General features: G+C 40.0%; 1 protein-coding gene across 3 annotated transcripts in view; it reads left to right on the top strand.

The window, feature by feature from the left end:
- The window catches only part of LOC128863613 (janus kinase and microtubule-interacting protein 2-like), a 112,974-nt gene that overhangs the window by 15,591 nt on the left and 81,393 nt on the right, over nt 1-15,990 (top strand). For 2 of the 3 annotated variants that reach the window (XM_054102872.1, XM_054102854.1), the window contains exon 1: nt 2,059-3,111. The exons of the other annotated variant lie outside the window; for it this stretch is intronic. The gene's annotated coding sequence lies outside the window, so the exon portion shown is untranslated. Of the gene's footprint in view, nt 1-2,058; nt 3,112-15,990 lie in introns of those variants that run through there. 3 annotated transcript variants of the gene reach the window in all.

The raw sequence follows: 15,990 nt of genomic DNA, 5'->3' as shown, positions 1-15,990 counted from the left end.
TGAAAAGGCCGAGCGTAAAACACTCAGGCTAAAAAGACCATTGTATTCAAAGTTCTGGAAAGGGGGTAGATAGTCAAGGAGGGAAGGAGAAAAGTATCAGAGAAAGAGATAGGAAAGAATAGAGACAGAGATAGAGATAGTTAGTCCTATGAGAACTTTTCAGAGTCTTTGGCGAATCTGTAAATATCCTCCAGTTTTAGAGAACGAATATTACTCATTCTCATGACATCGGAACCCAAAACTCGTAGCCATGCTCTAGCAAAGGCAGGACACTCACAGAGAAAATGCTTAGTGCTATCCGCCTCCTCCAAGCATGATAGGCATACTGGGTCCTCATGACTCCAATAGTGGTCATATGCTGACCCCATAGGTTGTGTCCTGTGATGATACCGACCATCAACCGAATGTCTTTCCTTCTAAGTTTTAGTAGAAAGTTTGACAGTTTTCTGTTCGGACTTGTCACAAAACATTTTGCAGTTCTGCAGCGTTCTAGACCGGACCATCGCTCTTTATGTAGATTGTCTACATAATCGCTGATCCAATTCATGATTCCTGCGGAACTGATTCCGATTATTGGCTCTGGCCCCTGTGGGGGCACCGCTGATCCATGGTTGGCCAATTCGTCGGCAATTTCGTTTCTTTGAACACCTGAGTGTCCCGGAACTCATATAAGTACAAGCCTGTTTTACCTTGCGACAGAATTAAGATTCTTCTTACATTCGAGAACAATCTTTGAGGTTTGCTTCGCGTTCTCCAGGGCCTTTAGTGCAGCCTGACTGTCAGTGAAAACTTCAATCTGTTTCCCGTTCCATCTCCTCTCGATTTTCATTCGCCTACTTTCAGGATGGCAAAAATTTCCGTTTGGAAAACAGTTGCCATTTCATATTGATAGCATACTGATACTTATTACTATCGTTTAAGTATCATCCGGCTCCAGACCCTATTTCATTCTTGGATCCATCGGTAAAGAAAATATCCGTTAAACCTCCCTGAATGCATTCTGGATTGCTCAATTTCGCCGATAGATATCTATGCAGTGAAACTTGGCATTGCTTCAAGTCCTTTACTTCAAATATTTGGTGGAAACATCTCAGCACCTTCTTCTCAGCTGTCTGCTTTCATCGGTCTAAGATGCAGGCATCTGGGCTCTCACTTTTTTGCTATACCTGTGGATATGGCAGGTTTAAATATCACACACCTGGTGATTTTCATCAGTAGCTTGAAGCGAGTAATACAAGTGTAATCAGCCACCGTTTGGTCGAAATTTTCCTATCCAAAGTCCGTTCTTCCTTTTTTCCACTGTTTGGCTTTTACTCTCTGAACAAATTTTGCTTCTTTGATTCTTTGTCGCTTGCGTGGGCTGCCATTTATCCTATCATAATTTAAAAACTTGCTTCGCATATTCACAAAGGAGCAGTTATTTAGAAAATGCTGCGTTTAATGTCCCATAATAAATTATTATTATCGACTACCCCCCTACAATTGTCAAATGCTAACCGTTATGTGGCACCCAAATCGAAATGCTGGCCAAACAAAACAGATGGAATACGCACCCTGTTTATATCTATGCATGTGCTAGCAAGGAAAATAATGTGCCGAAATGGAAGTACCAACGAGCGATTTGCCAAATCATCAGGCAAGCAGACAGCTGAAAATTCGCTGTTGGCCATTGCGAATTGACCGGCTGCGGACAAATTTAAAAATACTCGACTAGGAAATGGAAAGAATTTCGGCGATACGCGCAAAAGCTTTGCGTTTGCATAGTAACCGTCGGCAGCCATATCGACACTTATACACACACACACACACATACATAGTAAGTACATTGGTCCGCATCTGCCGCAGAGCGAGAAAAGACCACCAACCACTGGCAGAACTTCAACAAATTAAGCTTTGCGTTGACTTGTTCGCTTATCGCGCTTCGTTCGCTACTCGCTCGTCTTTTGCGTGCGCGTTTGACAATTAGCAAAACAAACTGCTGCAGAGGCGAAGCAAAAGCGTTTTCGATGACGCCGAAAACTTGCGGACTACTTGGTGTCGTAGCGTGCAAAGCTCGACCGGCCGCGTTAGTCAATCGGTGTCCGACCGAAACGAAAGATCTCACATTGGCCAGGGAAAATTCTACGAAACTATTCGTTAGAATTTTCATAAATGCCATTAGTTTTACATATAATAAATAGAGGAAAATCGAATAAAGAAACGACTAAGAATACGGAAAATTTGTACTTGCAAAAGCCGACGACGAATACTTTTAAAGAAAAAAGTTCTGGTGTACTTTAATTGAATCAAATAATAAATTGCAACGAATTTAATTGACTAATTCAATAAATAAACTCAACGACTATTGCAACTTTAACCCCTCACAACAATACGAAACAAAGCGCCTTACACCTAACGGTATTTGTAGTAAATGTCAATAAAGGAGCTGACTTTTGTAACGAATATAAAAGTAGAAAAGGAGAAAAGAAAAGTGTAGAATTGTACAAAACGTGAGCGGATATAATAATTAAATGACTATTATTGGAAAATATTAATATTATTACAATAAAAAAAGTATTCCAAAGTACATTAGTGTAAAACCATAAGCGTGTAAAGAAATTAGAATCCCTGTAGTATTTACATACATATTTACATGTAGAACTCTGCGACTAAGTAATCGTCTTTTTTTGTGAAGTGACGTCACTTCCGATTTCAGCACGAATAGAAAATTCAGAATAAATCGCCAGCGCGTCTGAAGAATTTTTCGTACACTGTAAAAATACTGCACCAATTTGTCCAAAGCGGAAAGCAAGAGAACTTAGCGACACAAGCCATTCAAGTAAAATTGTATTCACAGTAAAAGAAGAAGATAAATTGATAAAAAAGTAAAAGAAGATAAATTGATAAAAAATAGTAAAAGAAGAAGATAAATTGATAAAAAATAAAGCGTCGCGTTACTCGGAAACCATTAAGAAGAGTGAAGAGGCGAACTGATTGAATGTGAATATACGCGAATCAAGCGCCAGCGAAAATAAGTGCCTTAATCATAAAAATCGAGTGGATAACAAAAGCTCCAGAAACAGAGAACTGTATTGGAATTGGATTACCAGTTCAAGGATTCAAAAAGTTTTGGTAGGTACAGCAATTGCGAATGATGTCTTTCAATTATGCACGCAATTTTTCACAGTGTATTCAGTATTTCAATATAAAATATATGCGCTTTATTCCAACAAGCTGTACACTTTTTGAAAAGATTTCAATTAACTTTATGCCGCAATCATTATTTTTAAAAAGTTTCATTCGAAGCATCACCACAATTTGTATTTAGCTGAACACTGCCAGTGTTTCACTCAGTTGCATAGTCATAAAAACTTAAACACATCGTCGCGCATACGACGTTAAAAATGCACAAACCTCGCATCTCGAGTTGTTGGCAGTTGCAGAGATGCCAGAGTTTATAATCCCAATAAAATGGATATTACTCATACGCCCACGCGTTCACATATGCGGCAGAAGATATTTCCTTTTTCTATTTTTTCCTTGAATAATTAAAAATTTTTAATTTTTCATATTTCGTCGTATATGTATATGATGTAGATATGTAGAGTTGTAATAAATTTGAAATTTGTAAAATTAGAGAGTAATAATTTCAAGATCTCTGTACTCAATTAAATATGGAAAACAAAAACGACGTTTGTTGATAAAGTCCAGCAGTTCGCCTGTGTCGATTGTCACTGCCTCTATACATTGGCTGGCTATTATCTGCTTACTTAGTGCATATAACACATGCATACGTACATATATTAAGACATATGTGCATATAGTCTATGAATAAGTAGTATTTATTTGAGATTAAAACGTCTGTGTTATTTGACTTGCTACTTATTCGCAAAATTCATGTGAAAATATTGAATCATAGAAATGCAAAAAAAAATTTTTTTTTTTGACTAACCATTAAACACTATTGGCGTGAATAAGATTTATTAAAAATAAAAAAAAATGGTTCGAAGTTTTTTAACGCTGGATACATTAAGAATATTTAAATTTTTCAATATTAAATTTTAAAAATTTTAATTTTACCACACATACCTATACAAAAACTGGGGAAAAAGATGATTTAATGATTCCAAAAAAAAAAAGAAAAAAATAAGAATACAAATAAAAGTAAAAATTAAATACATATGTATATATAGTTTTATTATTTTCCTTTCTTGAATTTTCCTTGTTCATTTCTCTCGGGATCGTAGGGCCTCAACAAGACTCTTCACACGGTTCTGTGCTGTTGTTTTTGCACCGTCCCATGAGATATCGGCATCTGCTAGTTCGCGCAGCATCGACCTTCTCCAAGTGGTCGACCGTAACCTCTGCTTCCTTGCGGGTTCCACTCCAGTGCCATTCTCGGTCTGGTGGTTTTCTGAATGCGTGATCTATTCATCGCCACTTTCTGCGTTAGATTTTCCTAAGGATGGGGTCCTCGTTCGTTAATCTCCACAGTGCGTCGTTACTGATGGTGTTTGGCCAGAATATTCTGCAGATGATGCGGAGGCTTTTGCTTCTCTAGGAGTGTAGCCTCTGTGCGATGGTGTTAGAGACCAGCCATGTTTCGCTTCCGTACAACAATACGGACTTCACGCTTGAGCCGAATATTTGTAATTTAGTGCCCCTAGAGAATTGCGAACTCCTCCCCCATACTGTATGCATTCGGCCTCCAGTCCGACAGTGCGTGCCAGCGTGACTAGTTTGTCCGCCTTCGCTTGTATGTCAAAGAGCTTCTGAGAGAAAAAGCAGATGTCATCGGCGAAGTCCAGGCCTTCTTAAAGTCTACGAACAGCATGTAGAGCGCGAACAGCATGTACTACTCTAATCCGAAGTGTGTTGGCTTGGTCAACACAGTTTCGGAGAGGGGGAAACCAGCTTGCTCGTCTCTTGAGGAGCGTTCGATATCTTTGAGCCTGCTTTATATGATCACGGCTACGATTTTGTAGATGGTGTTAAGTTGCGTTATTCCTCGCCAGTTGCCGCAGTCAAGCAGGTCGCCTTTCTTGGGCAGCTTCACTATGATGCCTTTTGTTCAGGACGGAGGCAGCTTTTCATTGCTCCAGACGGCGGTAATGTGGGGATTTCCGCTGCTATTTGCGGGTTGGCTGTCATTACTTCAGGCTGCCAGCCATCTTCGCCCGCCGATTTATCTTTTTAATTGCATCCGTAATCTACGCTAGGATGGGGCAGGATGTTGTTATTTTATTGCTGGATCTGCTCATCATTGGAAGTCAGCAAAGCACCATTCAGATCTCTGATCGGCTGGTTGCTGTTACTCTGCTGGTTGGTTACGCGGCTAACTATCCGGTACAGCTGTCTCATGTTGTTTACTCCTGCTGCCGCTTCGGCATCGCTAGAAAGGTCTTCAACGAACTTTCTCTTGCCATTTCTGGCCGATTTCTTTACTTGCTACACCACCTCTCTGTAAGCTGGTCGAAGGGAGCCATCGCTGATAAGTTGCCTTTTAAGTTCGTTTCTGCGCTGAATGATGCCCCAAGTGGTGTCAGAGATCAGAGATCGTTGGTGGTCTTTATTGTGCAAAGTTTTTCCTGATCGATCTGCCTGAGCGTGGCGATGGTAACATCCCAATCAGTGTTGTTATGAGCTGGACGTTGGTCGCTTATGCTTGCGTGGTGTGTACTTTTTCTTACTGCATTTCAGCTTGACCTCGACGTTACCGGTAATTAGTTCGTAGTCGCTGTCTATGTCGGCTCCCCGTCTATTCCTGACATCAAGTAACGAGTCGTCTCACTGGGTGAGGTCGAAGTGTATTTATGGATTTCCTTGTGGGAGAGACCAAGTCACCACCTTTCTTGAATAACTTCTATGAAAATATTCGGAAACGATAAAAAGAGTTATATACATAGAAAAGAGAGGGTTTAAATCAAGCAATCTGAGATTTTGAGAGTCTAAAATAGAAAACCTACGAAGAGCTTTGGCGGGATATTTAAGAAAATCCTGTCATCGGACAATCAACAGCACCACGGAACAAAAATGAAAGACAACGATGAGAATATTCTCCTGTTTTGCAATGATTTTAAGTAAATCTGTAAGCATCACGCTTCATAGGTAGGCATAGCATCCGAGAAGCGTAAATTATGCAACGCGTCTTTACTGCAAAGAAATGTCGTCCAAGCTTGGGTAGGCAACGCCTGTTAGCCGATTTAGTAAAATTCATAGTCTACAATAGCCAGTAAATTGTTTAAAGAAAAATGTGCCCAGATTCCATTAGAGCATAGGGATTTTCGTCGTCCTAAAAATGTGCGTTATCAAATAAATAACTCTGTTTTGAGTGAACCCAAGCTCATCAGTAAAGGCGCGAGCTTTCAACAGCATTGCGTATAAACCTTATTAAGGGTTGGCAGGTCTACTCTCTATGGTTGGTCTCTCTGTACACAGCTCACGACGCATAATTTTCTTCAAAATCAGCACAAAATTAGTCCGTGCTTTCACCTCCTTAAATATTTAATATTCTTCTTTTAACACCCTATATAATTTCTTTCCGCATCGCCATTCTGCAAAATTTTATTTCTTGGACGTATTCGGTTTAATTTTCCCTCTCTCCGGTTTTGATAAGGGAGCCATTGAGTTTGTTCATTTCTGAGCAAAAAGTCAAATCTAGCTTACGTCGTCAACTAATGAACATTTTTCCCAAGCCTAGTCAAATTATTATATTATGAAGATAATTCGAAATAGAAATGTGAAGGCCTCTATGTAAAGCAAAGTGGGATATTATGCTAGTTGTACAAGAAAATTATCTGCAAAAGTAGCTAACAGCGGCAGACGGACTAAAAAAATGTCATATCTATTTATTGTAGAAACTTCGCCGTTAAGGTTCTGAACAATGCACTCTGGCCAAGTCATTGGAAAGCTCTCTATAGTTCATATTTCCATTGTCTATGATTTTCTTCTTTAACAGCACGCAAAGGTTCTTAAATCACATTCGGGCTTTCCCGAACACCGTAACAGCCACTTCCGTGGATGCTGTTATCGTCTAAACGTCTGCGTCGTGGTGCAGGACTTATAAAGTGTGGGTTTCATTCGGTCAGAGAGTTTGCAATGGCTTACTAAGTTTCAATAAGGGCTTGTACAGAGATTCTCAATTTGATTTTAAAGCCAAGAGGATGATATATTACCACGTTTGGCCATTCGCCATAGTGAAAAACAAAATTCTGCGGGTAACTTCGGCTGCCGCGTCACCAGGTATTCTGCCTGGCCAATTCACACGTATTTACACACTCGTCCAATCAGTCGGCGTTCAGATGGGCTCTGTTCATTTTTTTCGTATATAACCAACATAATCTCAGTTTTTTCGCAAACAAATCGCTGTCATGACCCTGGTTATGTCAGTAAATCAGCTGATTCTTTCAAATTCGCTTAGAGCCGGTTAACGGTCTGATGTCGGCCACTCCTCTGAAATCTTATCACCATGTTTAAAGCTGATATTGTTAACTACACTATTGCGGGGAACGAAGTAAGCGAAGTCAGTAGTGACGGGGGTATCGAGACGCGAGCGCGCTGTCTGGAAGTTCCTCGTTTTGCTCTCGTTCACCTCGATAAATGTTCGCCTAGCTTCTGTTTTTGGCTTAAAAAGTGCAGAAGTGACTGGTCGGTTATTTAGGCTGGGCATACGCCAGATTATGCTGGTTCCTGAACAATTCAGTTCTGCAGCCCGAATAATTTTGAAAGTTAAATAGCAAGTTCGAAAATAGCAAAACTAATAAGGCTGGGAAAATGACGCTCATCGAAGCCACCAACTGCGTAAGAATGGGGAAACACCTCTCCGGATGTTATGAATACTTGGTTCGTGGTATATTTACCAGGTCTACAGCCACACTGATAATTAATCTTTATAGAATTTATAAGCGATATTAAAAATACTGTTTCCATGATTGCATTGGGCAGAGCTCACCTAAATTCCATGGCTGACCATTTTCCGCGTGTCTGAAATAATAATAAGCTGAAAATTATTTAATGATTTGCGATATTTAATGAACGCTACCGATATCCAAAATTGAATCGATGACCTTTTCGACAGCAGAGCTAGTGGATAATAATTCTTCGTAAGACTTGTGGGAATTTGCGCACGTATCAATACTTTTTGGAGCTTATTCAGAATTAATAAAAAAAGCAAGGAGTTTATACGCATGAATGTTTTGGTGCTTGTTCAAAGTAATTTTTAGCAGTTTTGTCTTCGTCTCGCTCTTAAGTGGCTCGCGGCAACAAGTGCAGCTGCAAGGCTGTACCAAAAATAAAAATGGAAGAACTGTAAGCGAATGCAAAGCATGCAGCAAAACCAAAGAACAACAATAATGAAGACTGATATGTATACTCGTATGCAAGTATGTGTGAGGCGATAATTTGTTGACTCTTTGAAGTGATGAAACAGCGATCTGGGTGTGAGAATATTTCTGGTGAATTGCCTAGACAAATTGTCGACTGCAATGTAAGACAAATTTGAGTACTGAAGTAAGTGCATGCATGGAAAGATCGATGGATATAGGGTATAATACTTATATAGTGTGTAATGTTTGGGTGATTATCACGACCGATACAATTGCATAAATATATACACATACAAAATACATAAGAGTATGCTGCAAAGTACATTTTTGGTGATGAAAAGATGTCATCTTATATTAGTATACTATCATACATATGTACATGTATATGTACTTACAAGGAGAAGTCCAACATAAACAAGACTGAGCTAAAATAGAAACGAAAGGAGCTTTGTTCTGATAACTTCGAGTTTATTTATTGAAAATAGTCTCCTCTGCCCTCGATACACTATTTTGCGCGATCTAAAAGCTTTTCGAAAGAGTGCTTCAGGTCATTGAACGGAATGTCCTTCAGGCTGTCAGTACAAGCCTTTTGGATGGCCTCTACGGACGCAACACGTTTTCCTTTCATGGTCAAATGCAATTTTCCGAATAGACAGAAGTTACAGGGAACCATATGAGATGAATACGGTGAATTGCTGGTTAAAATGCGATTTCTACTCAAAAAATCAGTCACAAGAGTGGATCGATGAGATGGTGCATTATCATGCAATAAGCGCCAGTTGCCTCCTTCAATACGCCAAGATAGAAAATTGCATTGACGGTTTGGCCCATTGACACGAACTCCTTGTGGACAATTCCCTTGGAATCATAAAAACAAATGAGCATCGACTTGATTTTTGACTTCTCCAAACGCGACTTTTTGGGTGGTGGCTCGTCTGGGGCCTTCCATTGGGCTCTTTGACGCTTAGTTTCAGTTTCATGTTGGAAACACCACGTTTCATCACCAATTAGAATGTTGGAAGGAAAAGAAGTTCTTGTCTTCTCTTTGCCTCTTTAATGAGATCTTTCGAATGTTGAATTCTGAGGAATTTTTGGTCTTCAGTTAACTTGTACGGAATGAAACGTGCACAGACCTTTCGTAAGCCCAAATGATCAGTTGAAATCCATGTTTTGGAGATATTCAACTCCGCTTCCATTAATTTCAACGATGATTTCGGTTCCTTTTTGATAAATTTACGAACAATTTCGATGGAGTTTTCGGTGATTACTGACTTTTCATTTCCATTTATGCCCTCACAACCATCTTGGAAACGTATGAACTACTCATGAACTCTTCTACTGAACCGAAAGTCACCATGCTTTCACTGGAAGTCAGCTAGGGATGTAACTCCAAACTCACTAACTCATTAAAAAGATGGCGCCATCAAAAACATTTGGCATGCCCAAGTATTCTTTGGCCGACCGTAACCTCTGCTTCCTTGCGGGTTCCACTCCAGTGCCATTCTCGGTCTGGTGGTTTTCTGAATGCGTGATCTATTCATCGCCACTTTCTGCATTTGATTTGCCATAGGATGGGTTCCTCATTCGTTAATCTTCCCAGCGCGTCGTTGCTGATGGTGTTCGGCCAGAATATTCTACAGAAGATGCGGAGGCATTTGAGGAAGATTTTAGCTTTTGTGTGATGGTGTTAGAGACCAGTCACGATTCACTTCCGTACAACAATGCTGACTTCACACATCAGCTGAATATTCGTAACGTAGTGCGCCTGGAGATTTGCGAATTCGCCCATACTGTGTGCATTTGTATAGCCTGCTGCTGATATCTTTATCTACTCCGCTGTCTGCGGTGATAGTGCTGTCGACAACTTCCACCGGCCAACCGTCAGCTATTATATGTCTTGCTTTATTTTGATTGACTGTCATACCTTTGGTCTTGGCGATATTGACCTCCAGTCCAACAGTGCGTGCCAGCGTGATTAGTTTGTTTGTCTTCGCTTGCATGCCAGTGAGTTTGTGAGAGAGGCGGCAGATGTCATTGGCGAAGTCCAGGTCCTCGGGATGTCTGGTTGTTGTTGTTGCTGTTGTAGCAGCATAAACATTCCCCATATTTACATACGGGGAATGCTGCGGGAGTGACAGTCCTTGGCCGGATATAAATCCGGGTCGTTTCGGTAACGTACTCGTAGAACCGACTGCCGTGGAAACGCAGGATGTCTGGTCTTTTGTGCCGGTTCAATCGGTTCATAACGTCGTGTAGAACGAGAGCGAAGAGCAGGGTGGCGCAAAATTAATCACACTATCGGAAGATTTATCATTTTTGCAAATAACATCGTAGGTAAGCCATATTTGACACTTGTGAACTAAACAGCTGTAGTATACAAACAGTTAAGCAATGGATCACGCAGGTTAGGTAAGGTTGAAGGGCTTGTCCTGTGGGATGTCGACTGTTTTGTGAGGGATTTTATCGCAGTGTCGTGGCTTTCATTATTGCCATCAGTTCAGTCTGAAAGACACTACAGAAGTCGGCGAGTGGAAAACTGAAGTAGATCCCCAGATGCTCCGCCCACCCTTTGATCCATCTGTGTATACATGCAAGGACTCGTCCTGTCTTATGTCGTCCCGTTCTCACTCTTCCCTTGAGGGTAGAAGGGTCGCAAACGCTGTAATGGCAAGTATAGGCGGAAGTGCATAGTCCACCAGTCCGGGAAGCCCCAAAGAGCACGTAAAGGTCAAAAATATTTCCAGCACTTATTCAGTATAAAAGTTATCCAAAAATAAAACTGGATGATTAATTTTGCGCCACTTATATGCACTATACTAATTCATACATATTTATATACCTACTTATAAGAAATTTTATATGTATACATACATGCTTACATATTTAGTTGACTATATTTCGACTATATTACGAGTATATTCCGCTGTGAACCGAACTAATTAATTGAATTTGCCACTTCGCATGGCATCGCATTGTTGTTTACCCGAATGAGGTCAATTAATATCAATTTTCATTTTTTCACATTTTTGTGTTTGCCATTTAAATTAGTTATCTACATACTTATGTATGTATGCATATTTCTCTGGCGGACGCCTTGGTTTTAAATGTTTGCGCTGGCAATTTTCACTAATTCCAGCGCTACTTTTCGCAACATTCAAAATTTTCTTAGGCAAGATTACTTCATTAAGTGTAGCAGATGTTTACTCAAGTTTTCGAAACTTACAACAAGCAACAAAAAAGGTGCCAATACTAATCGTGACTGAAAATGTGTAGGAAAACATGCATTGAGTATTCAAAATGCTTCATTAACAAAAATACCTATTGCCTTATTTGGGCATAACTAGTGTGACGACATGAAACAATTGTGACACTGAAAAATGGGCAGAAAGTGAAAAAAATATATATATAATTCATAATATAACTACTCAAAGGCAGAGGCATCGACAACCAAGAGGTGTGGAGGCTTTACCTGTAAGTGGTTAAACTGATTCGTTCTTCCCGTCTACAATTGTATTGGAACTTCCAATTTTTATTTTGTAATTACTAATAGGTCTATTTATAAGTTCGTGCGGTTTTACAACAGATGGCGTAACTTGATTATTATTCCATCGATCCACATTTCCAAACATTCATTGGAGAGCTACTGTCGTAAGGCACAAACGTCAGTATAAGTTTTTTATTTGAAGCGTAAACAACAATATTTTTACCACACTTGAAAATGTCGAATTTCGTGCCAAATAATGTGTTTTTGCGGGGAATTCTTCTTCATTATTTTAATATGAAGAAAAAAGCAGCCGAAACTCATCGTATCTTGGTGGAAGTTTATCGTGAGCATGCTCTATCTGAGCGAACGTGCCAGAAGTGGTTTGCACGCTTTAAAAGTGGTGATTTTGGCTTGGAAGGCGAAGAACGCGAGGGTGCGCCGCCAAAGTTCATGGATACCGAATTGGAGGAATTGCTCGATCAAGATCCGGCTCAAACGCAAGAAGAGGTTGCAAAAACTTTGGGAGTTGATCAATCAACCATTTCCAAACGTTTAAAAGCCATGGGAATGATCCGAAAGGTAGGCCATTGGGTGCCGTATGAATTGAAGCCAAGAGACGTTGAACGCCGTTTTATGGCATGCGAACAACTGCTTCAACGGCACAAAAGAAAGGGTTTTTTGCATCGAATTGTGACTGGCGATGAAAAGTGGGTCCATTACGACAATCCAAAACGTCGGGCAACGTATGGATACCCTGGCCATGCTTCAACATCGACGTCGGCGCAGAATATTCATGGCCTGAAGGTTATGCTGTGTATCTGGTGGGACCAGCTGGGTGTTGTGTATTATGAGCTACTGAAACCGAATGAAACGATTACGGGGGATGTCTACCGACGACAATTGATGCGTTTGAGCCGAGCACTGCGAGAAAAACGGCCGCAATACGCCGATAGACACGACAAAGTTATTTTGCAACATGACAATGCTCGGCCACATGTTGCACAAGTGGTCAAAACATACTTAGAAACGCTCAAATGGGATGTCCTACCCCACCCGCCGTATAGTCCAGACCTTGCGCCATCCGATTACTATCTCTTCCGATCGATGCAACATGGCCTGGCTGACCAGCACTTCCGTAATTACGATGAAGTCAAAAAATGGATCGATTCGTGGATTGCGGCAAAACCGACCGAATTTTTCACAAAGGGAATCCGTGAATTGCCAGAAAGATGGGAAAAAGTAGTAGTAAGCGATGGACAATATTTTGAATATTAAATTTGTAACCATTTTACGTCAATAAAGTTTCAAATTTCGAAAAAAAACCGCACGAACTTATTCATAGTCCTATTAAGTAACTAAGTAAGTTTGAGTTGCCAGACTCCAATGGGAGATAAAGAAAACGAAGATGATTAAATACAATTGACTTTAGAAATTCGAGTTAAATACCGTGAATTAGAAATAGTTAGTGTTAGGCTAAGTCTTTTTTCACTTGTTCTTTTCTTACCAACTTTCGATAAATAAATGTTTTTCCAATAAGAGGTGTTATGATCAATGGTTTCGTTGCTTGTGTGGCACATAGCGCCGTCTTGTTGAAAATAAACGTTGTCCAGACCAATACCTTTCAATTCTGGCTATAAAAATCGTGAATCATCTCTCGATAGCGCAATCCATTCACCCTAACTGCTGCTCTAGCTTCATTTTCGAAAAAGTAAGGTCCAATGACTCGGCCGGATCATAAACCGTAGCAAACAGTCACACGTTGAGGTTAGAGAGGCTTTTCAGCAATAACTCTTGGATTTTCTGAGCCCCAGGTCCGACAATGTTGCTTGTTGACGAAGCCACCGAGATGTAAATGGGCCTCATCACTCATGATGATTTTTCGATGGAATTCCGGATCATTTTCATGCATTTCAACGACCCAATCAGCAAAGACACCACGTTGTTGATGTTCGGCCGGCTTCAGTTCTTGTGTTTCCTGGACTTTATAAGCCTTAAGACCCAAATCTTTATGCAACGTACGGTGTAATGACGTTTGTGAAATGCCTAATTCCAAAGAGCGACAAGGAATGTACAAACCTTTGTTTTCTTCAACACTTTCGGCTACAACAGCAATATTTTCGGTTGTTCTTGAGCGACGTGCACGGGTTTTATTCTTCACATCAATAACTGGTACCAACAGCTCGAATTTGTTCACCAATTTCATTATTGCGGTCCGGCAAGGTGTTTTACGGGGCAAGGTGAAAAATGTTCGAGTTTTACGAACCGTCTCTGCCAAATTTTCACCATTTGTATAGTGTATTTTTAATAATTCCAATGCTTTGTTTAAGCGTGTATCGTTTCATTTTTATTAATGGTTTGAGTTCCGTGTTCTATTTTACAATTCTCGGCTAAAGCTAATTAATCTAAAATCTCTAGAAGAGAAAAGGACAGTCCTTTCACTTTCGTTTAGTTTTAGTGATGTTAATGGCATCGTCGACTCTCGAAATCTACTTGAGCTGGTTAGCTTTAATGTTCCGCAAAAAGTCTTAGCACTCTTTATCCTTTTTACGGGAAAAACTTAAAACTAAATGTACGAGTAATCCAAACTTGGCTTGTTTTTCTTTCAATTTTTGTATAGTCTGTAAGATAATTAGTTCTGCAAAGTAATACAAAAATACTCTAAGATGCTACTCTAGGTAGAATCCATTCGCACCTAATTCTTTTCAATTGCAATTGAACTAGAAGTTTCGCTCAACTAGCCGCTCAAATAGCCGTTTAAATGGATTCCATTCTAGCGCTTCATAATACGCTATTTCGTCTACTTTCGACTTAAATGATCCATATTTTGTAATATAAAAGCGTTGCTTACTACTTTTATAAGACCAATACTGGAATCTGGTTCGATAGTCTGCAACGCGCGATACTAAAATTTCTTACAAATGGGAGTAGAATCTATTCAAAAAACATTTTTACACTTTGAATTGAAGATATTCGTTCGGACTCACTTTATGTTCTTCAATGTTTCAGTAGTCATCTAAAGCTTACCAATCTTCCCATTATTGCACTGGCGTGGAAAATAGCTAGGAATAACATTTATGTATACTCGTCAAACTGCTCGTATTTCGATTGCTGGTTCATTTGTTCTGGCGGCAGTTAACTTATATGTTCTCTCCCGAGTATAAATGTAATTATGACCTGGATTCTCAAAACCTCGTGAAGTAAATTACGAACTAAAAGAATAATTTCGATTCATATGCCAATATTTTAACCCTCACTCCAGCTTCTTTAAGAATACGATGCTACTCTACCCCGATGATTGACGGTGATATTAACTTTTGTTCAGATGATGAATTTTTTCTGTACCTGGGCAATTTTAGATTTCGTTGTTTAACGAGTTTCTGTCTTGACCCGACGCCAAAATAAAAAGGATCTGTACGTCATGCGGAGGAGGGGCAACCGGTATATTTATTTTAGTACAGGGTCCGGCACTCGAAGTGTAGCCAGTTAAAAAGCCCATACATTTTGTTTGGAAAATTACTTATATACAATTCAAATTAAAAAATATGTGAAAATAATACAAAATTAAGAATCAATTTAGTTTTGCTCGATATGACCGCCTTTCGTATTGACTATGGCCTTGAGACGATCCAGAAGCGAATCGCAAGCTGTCCGTGTATGACTTGCAGCTATTTTAGCTCACTCGCAGATAATGGCTTTTTTCATCGCCTCGAGACTGGTGAATCTTTTAGTTCGGACGTTGCTCTTTAAAATGGCCCAAAAAGAAAAATCCATCGGATTCGTGTCTGGTGAATTTGAAAGCAATTGTGTGGACGTTAAGCAATTCGGAACGTTGTTGTTTAGCCATTCTTGGTTCACTCGAGCTTTGTGAGATGATGCTGAGTCCTATTGAAACGTTCATAGTCTGCCACTGAAATGTTTGTATGCCCATGGCTTGAAAGCAATCTCCAGAATACTTTCCCGATAATACTTCGCATTTACCTTGACGCCAGGTTCTATGAAAACGATTGGAGAACGCCCATCTGCGGTAACAGCGACCCAAACCATTACCTGTGACGGGTGCTGCTTCCTGGTGGGCAATCGATGACTTAAATTCTCGAATGAACGAACGGTCGGTCAAATAAACCCTATCGTTTTGGGAGTTTACGAATTGCTCTACTTGCAAAATTTTCTTGTCAGAAAACACAATGTTCGGAAGTTAACCGT

The sequence above is a fragment of the Anastrepha ludens genome, chromosome 2, assembly GCF_028408465.1.
Source record: "Anastrepha ludens isolate Willacy chromosome 2, idAnaLude1.1, whole genome shotgun sequence".
Taxonomy (NCBI): domain Eukaryota; kingdom Metazoa; phylum Arthropoda; class Insecta; order Diptera; family Tephritidae; genus Anastrepha; species Anastrepha ludens.
The sequence above is the reverse complement of the archived record's forward strand: the minus strand, read 5'-3'. Positions and strand labels throughout refer to the sequence as shown.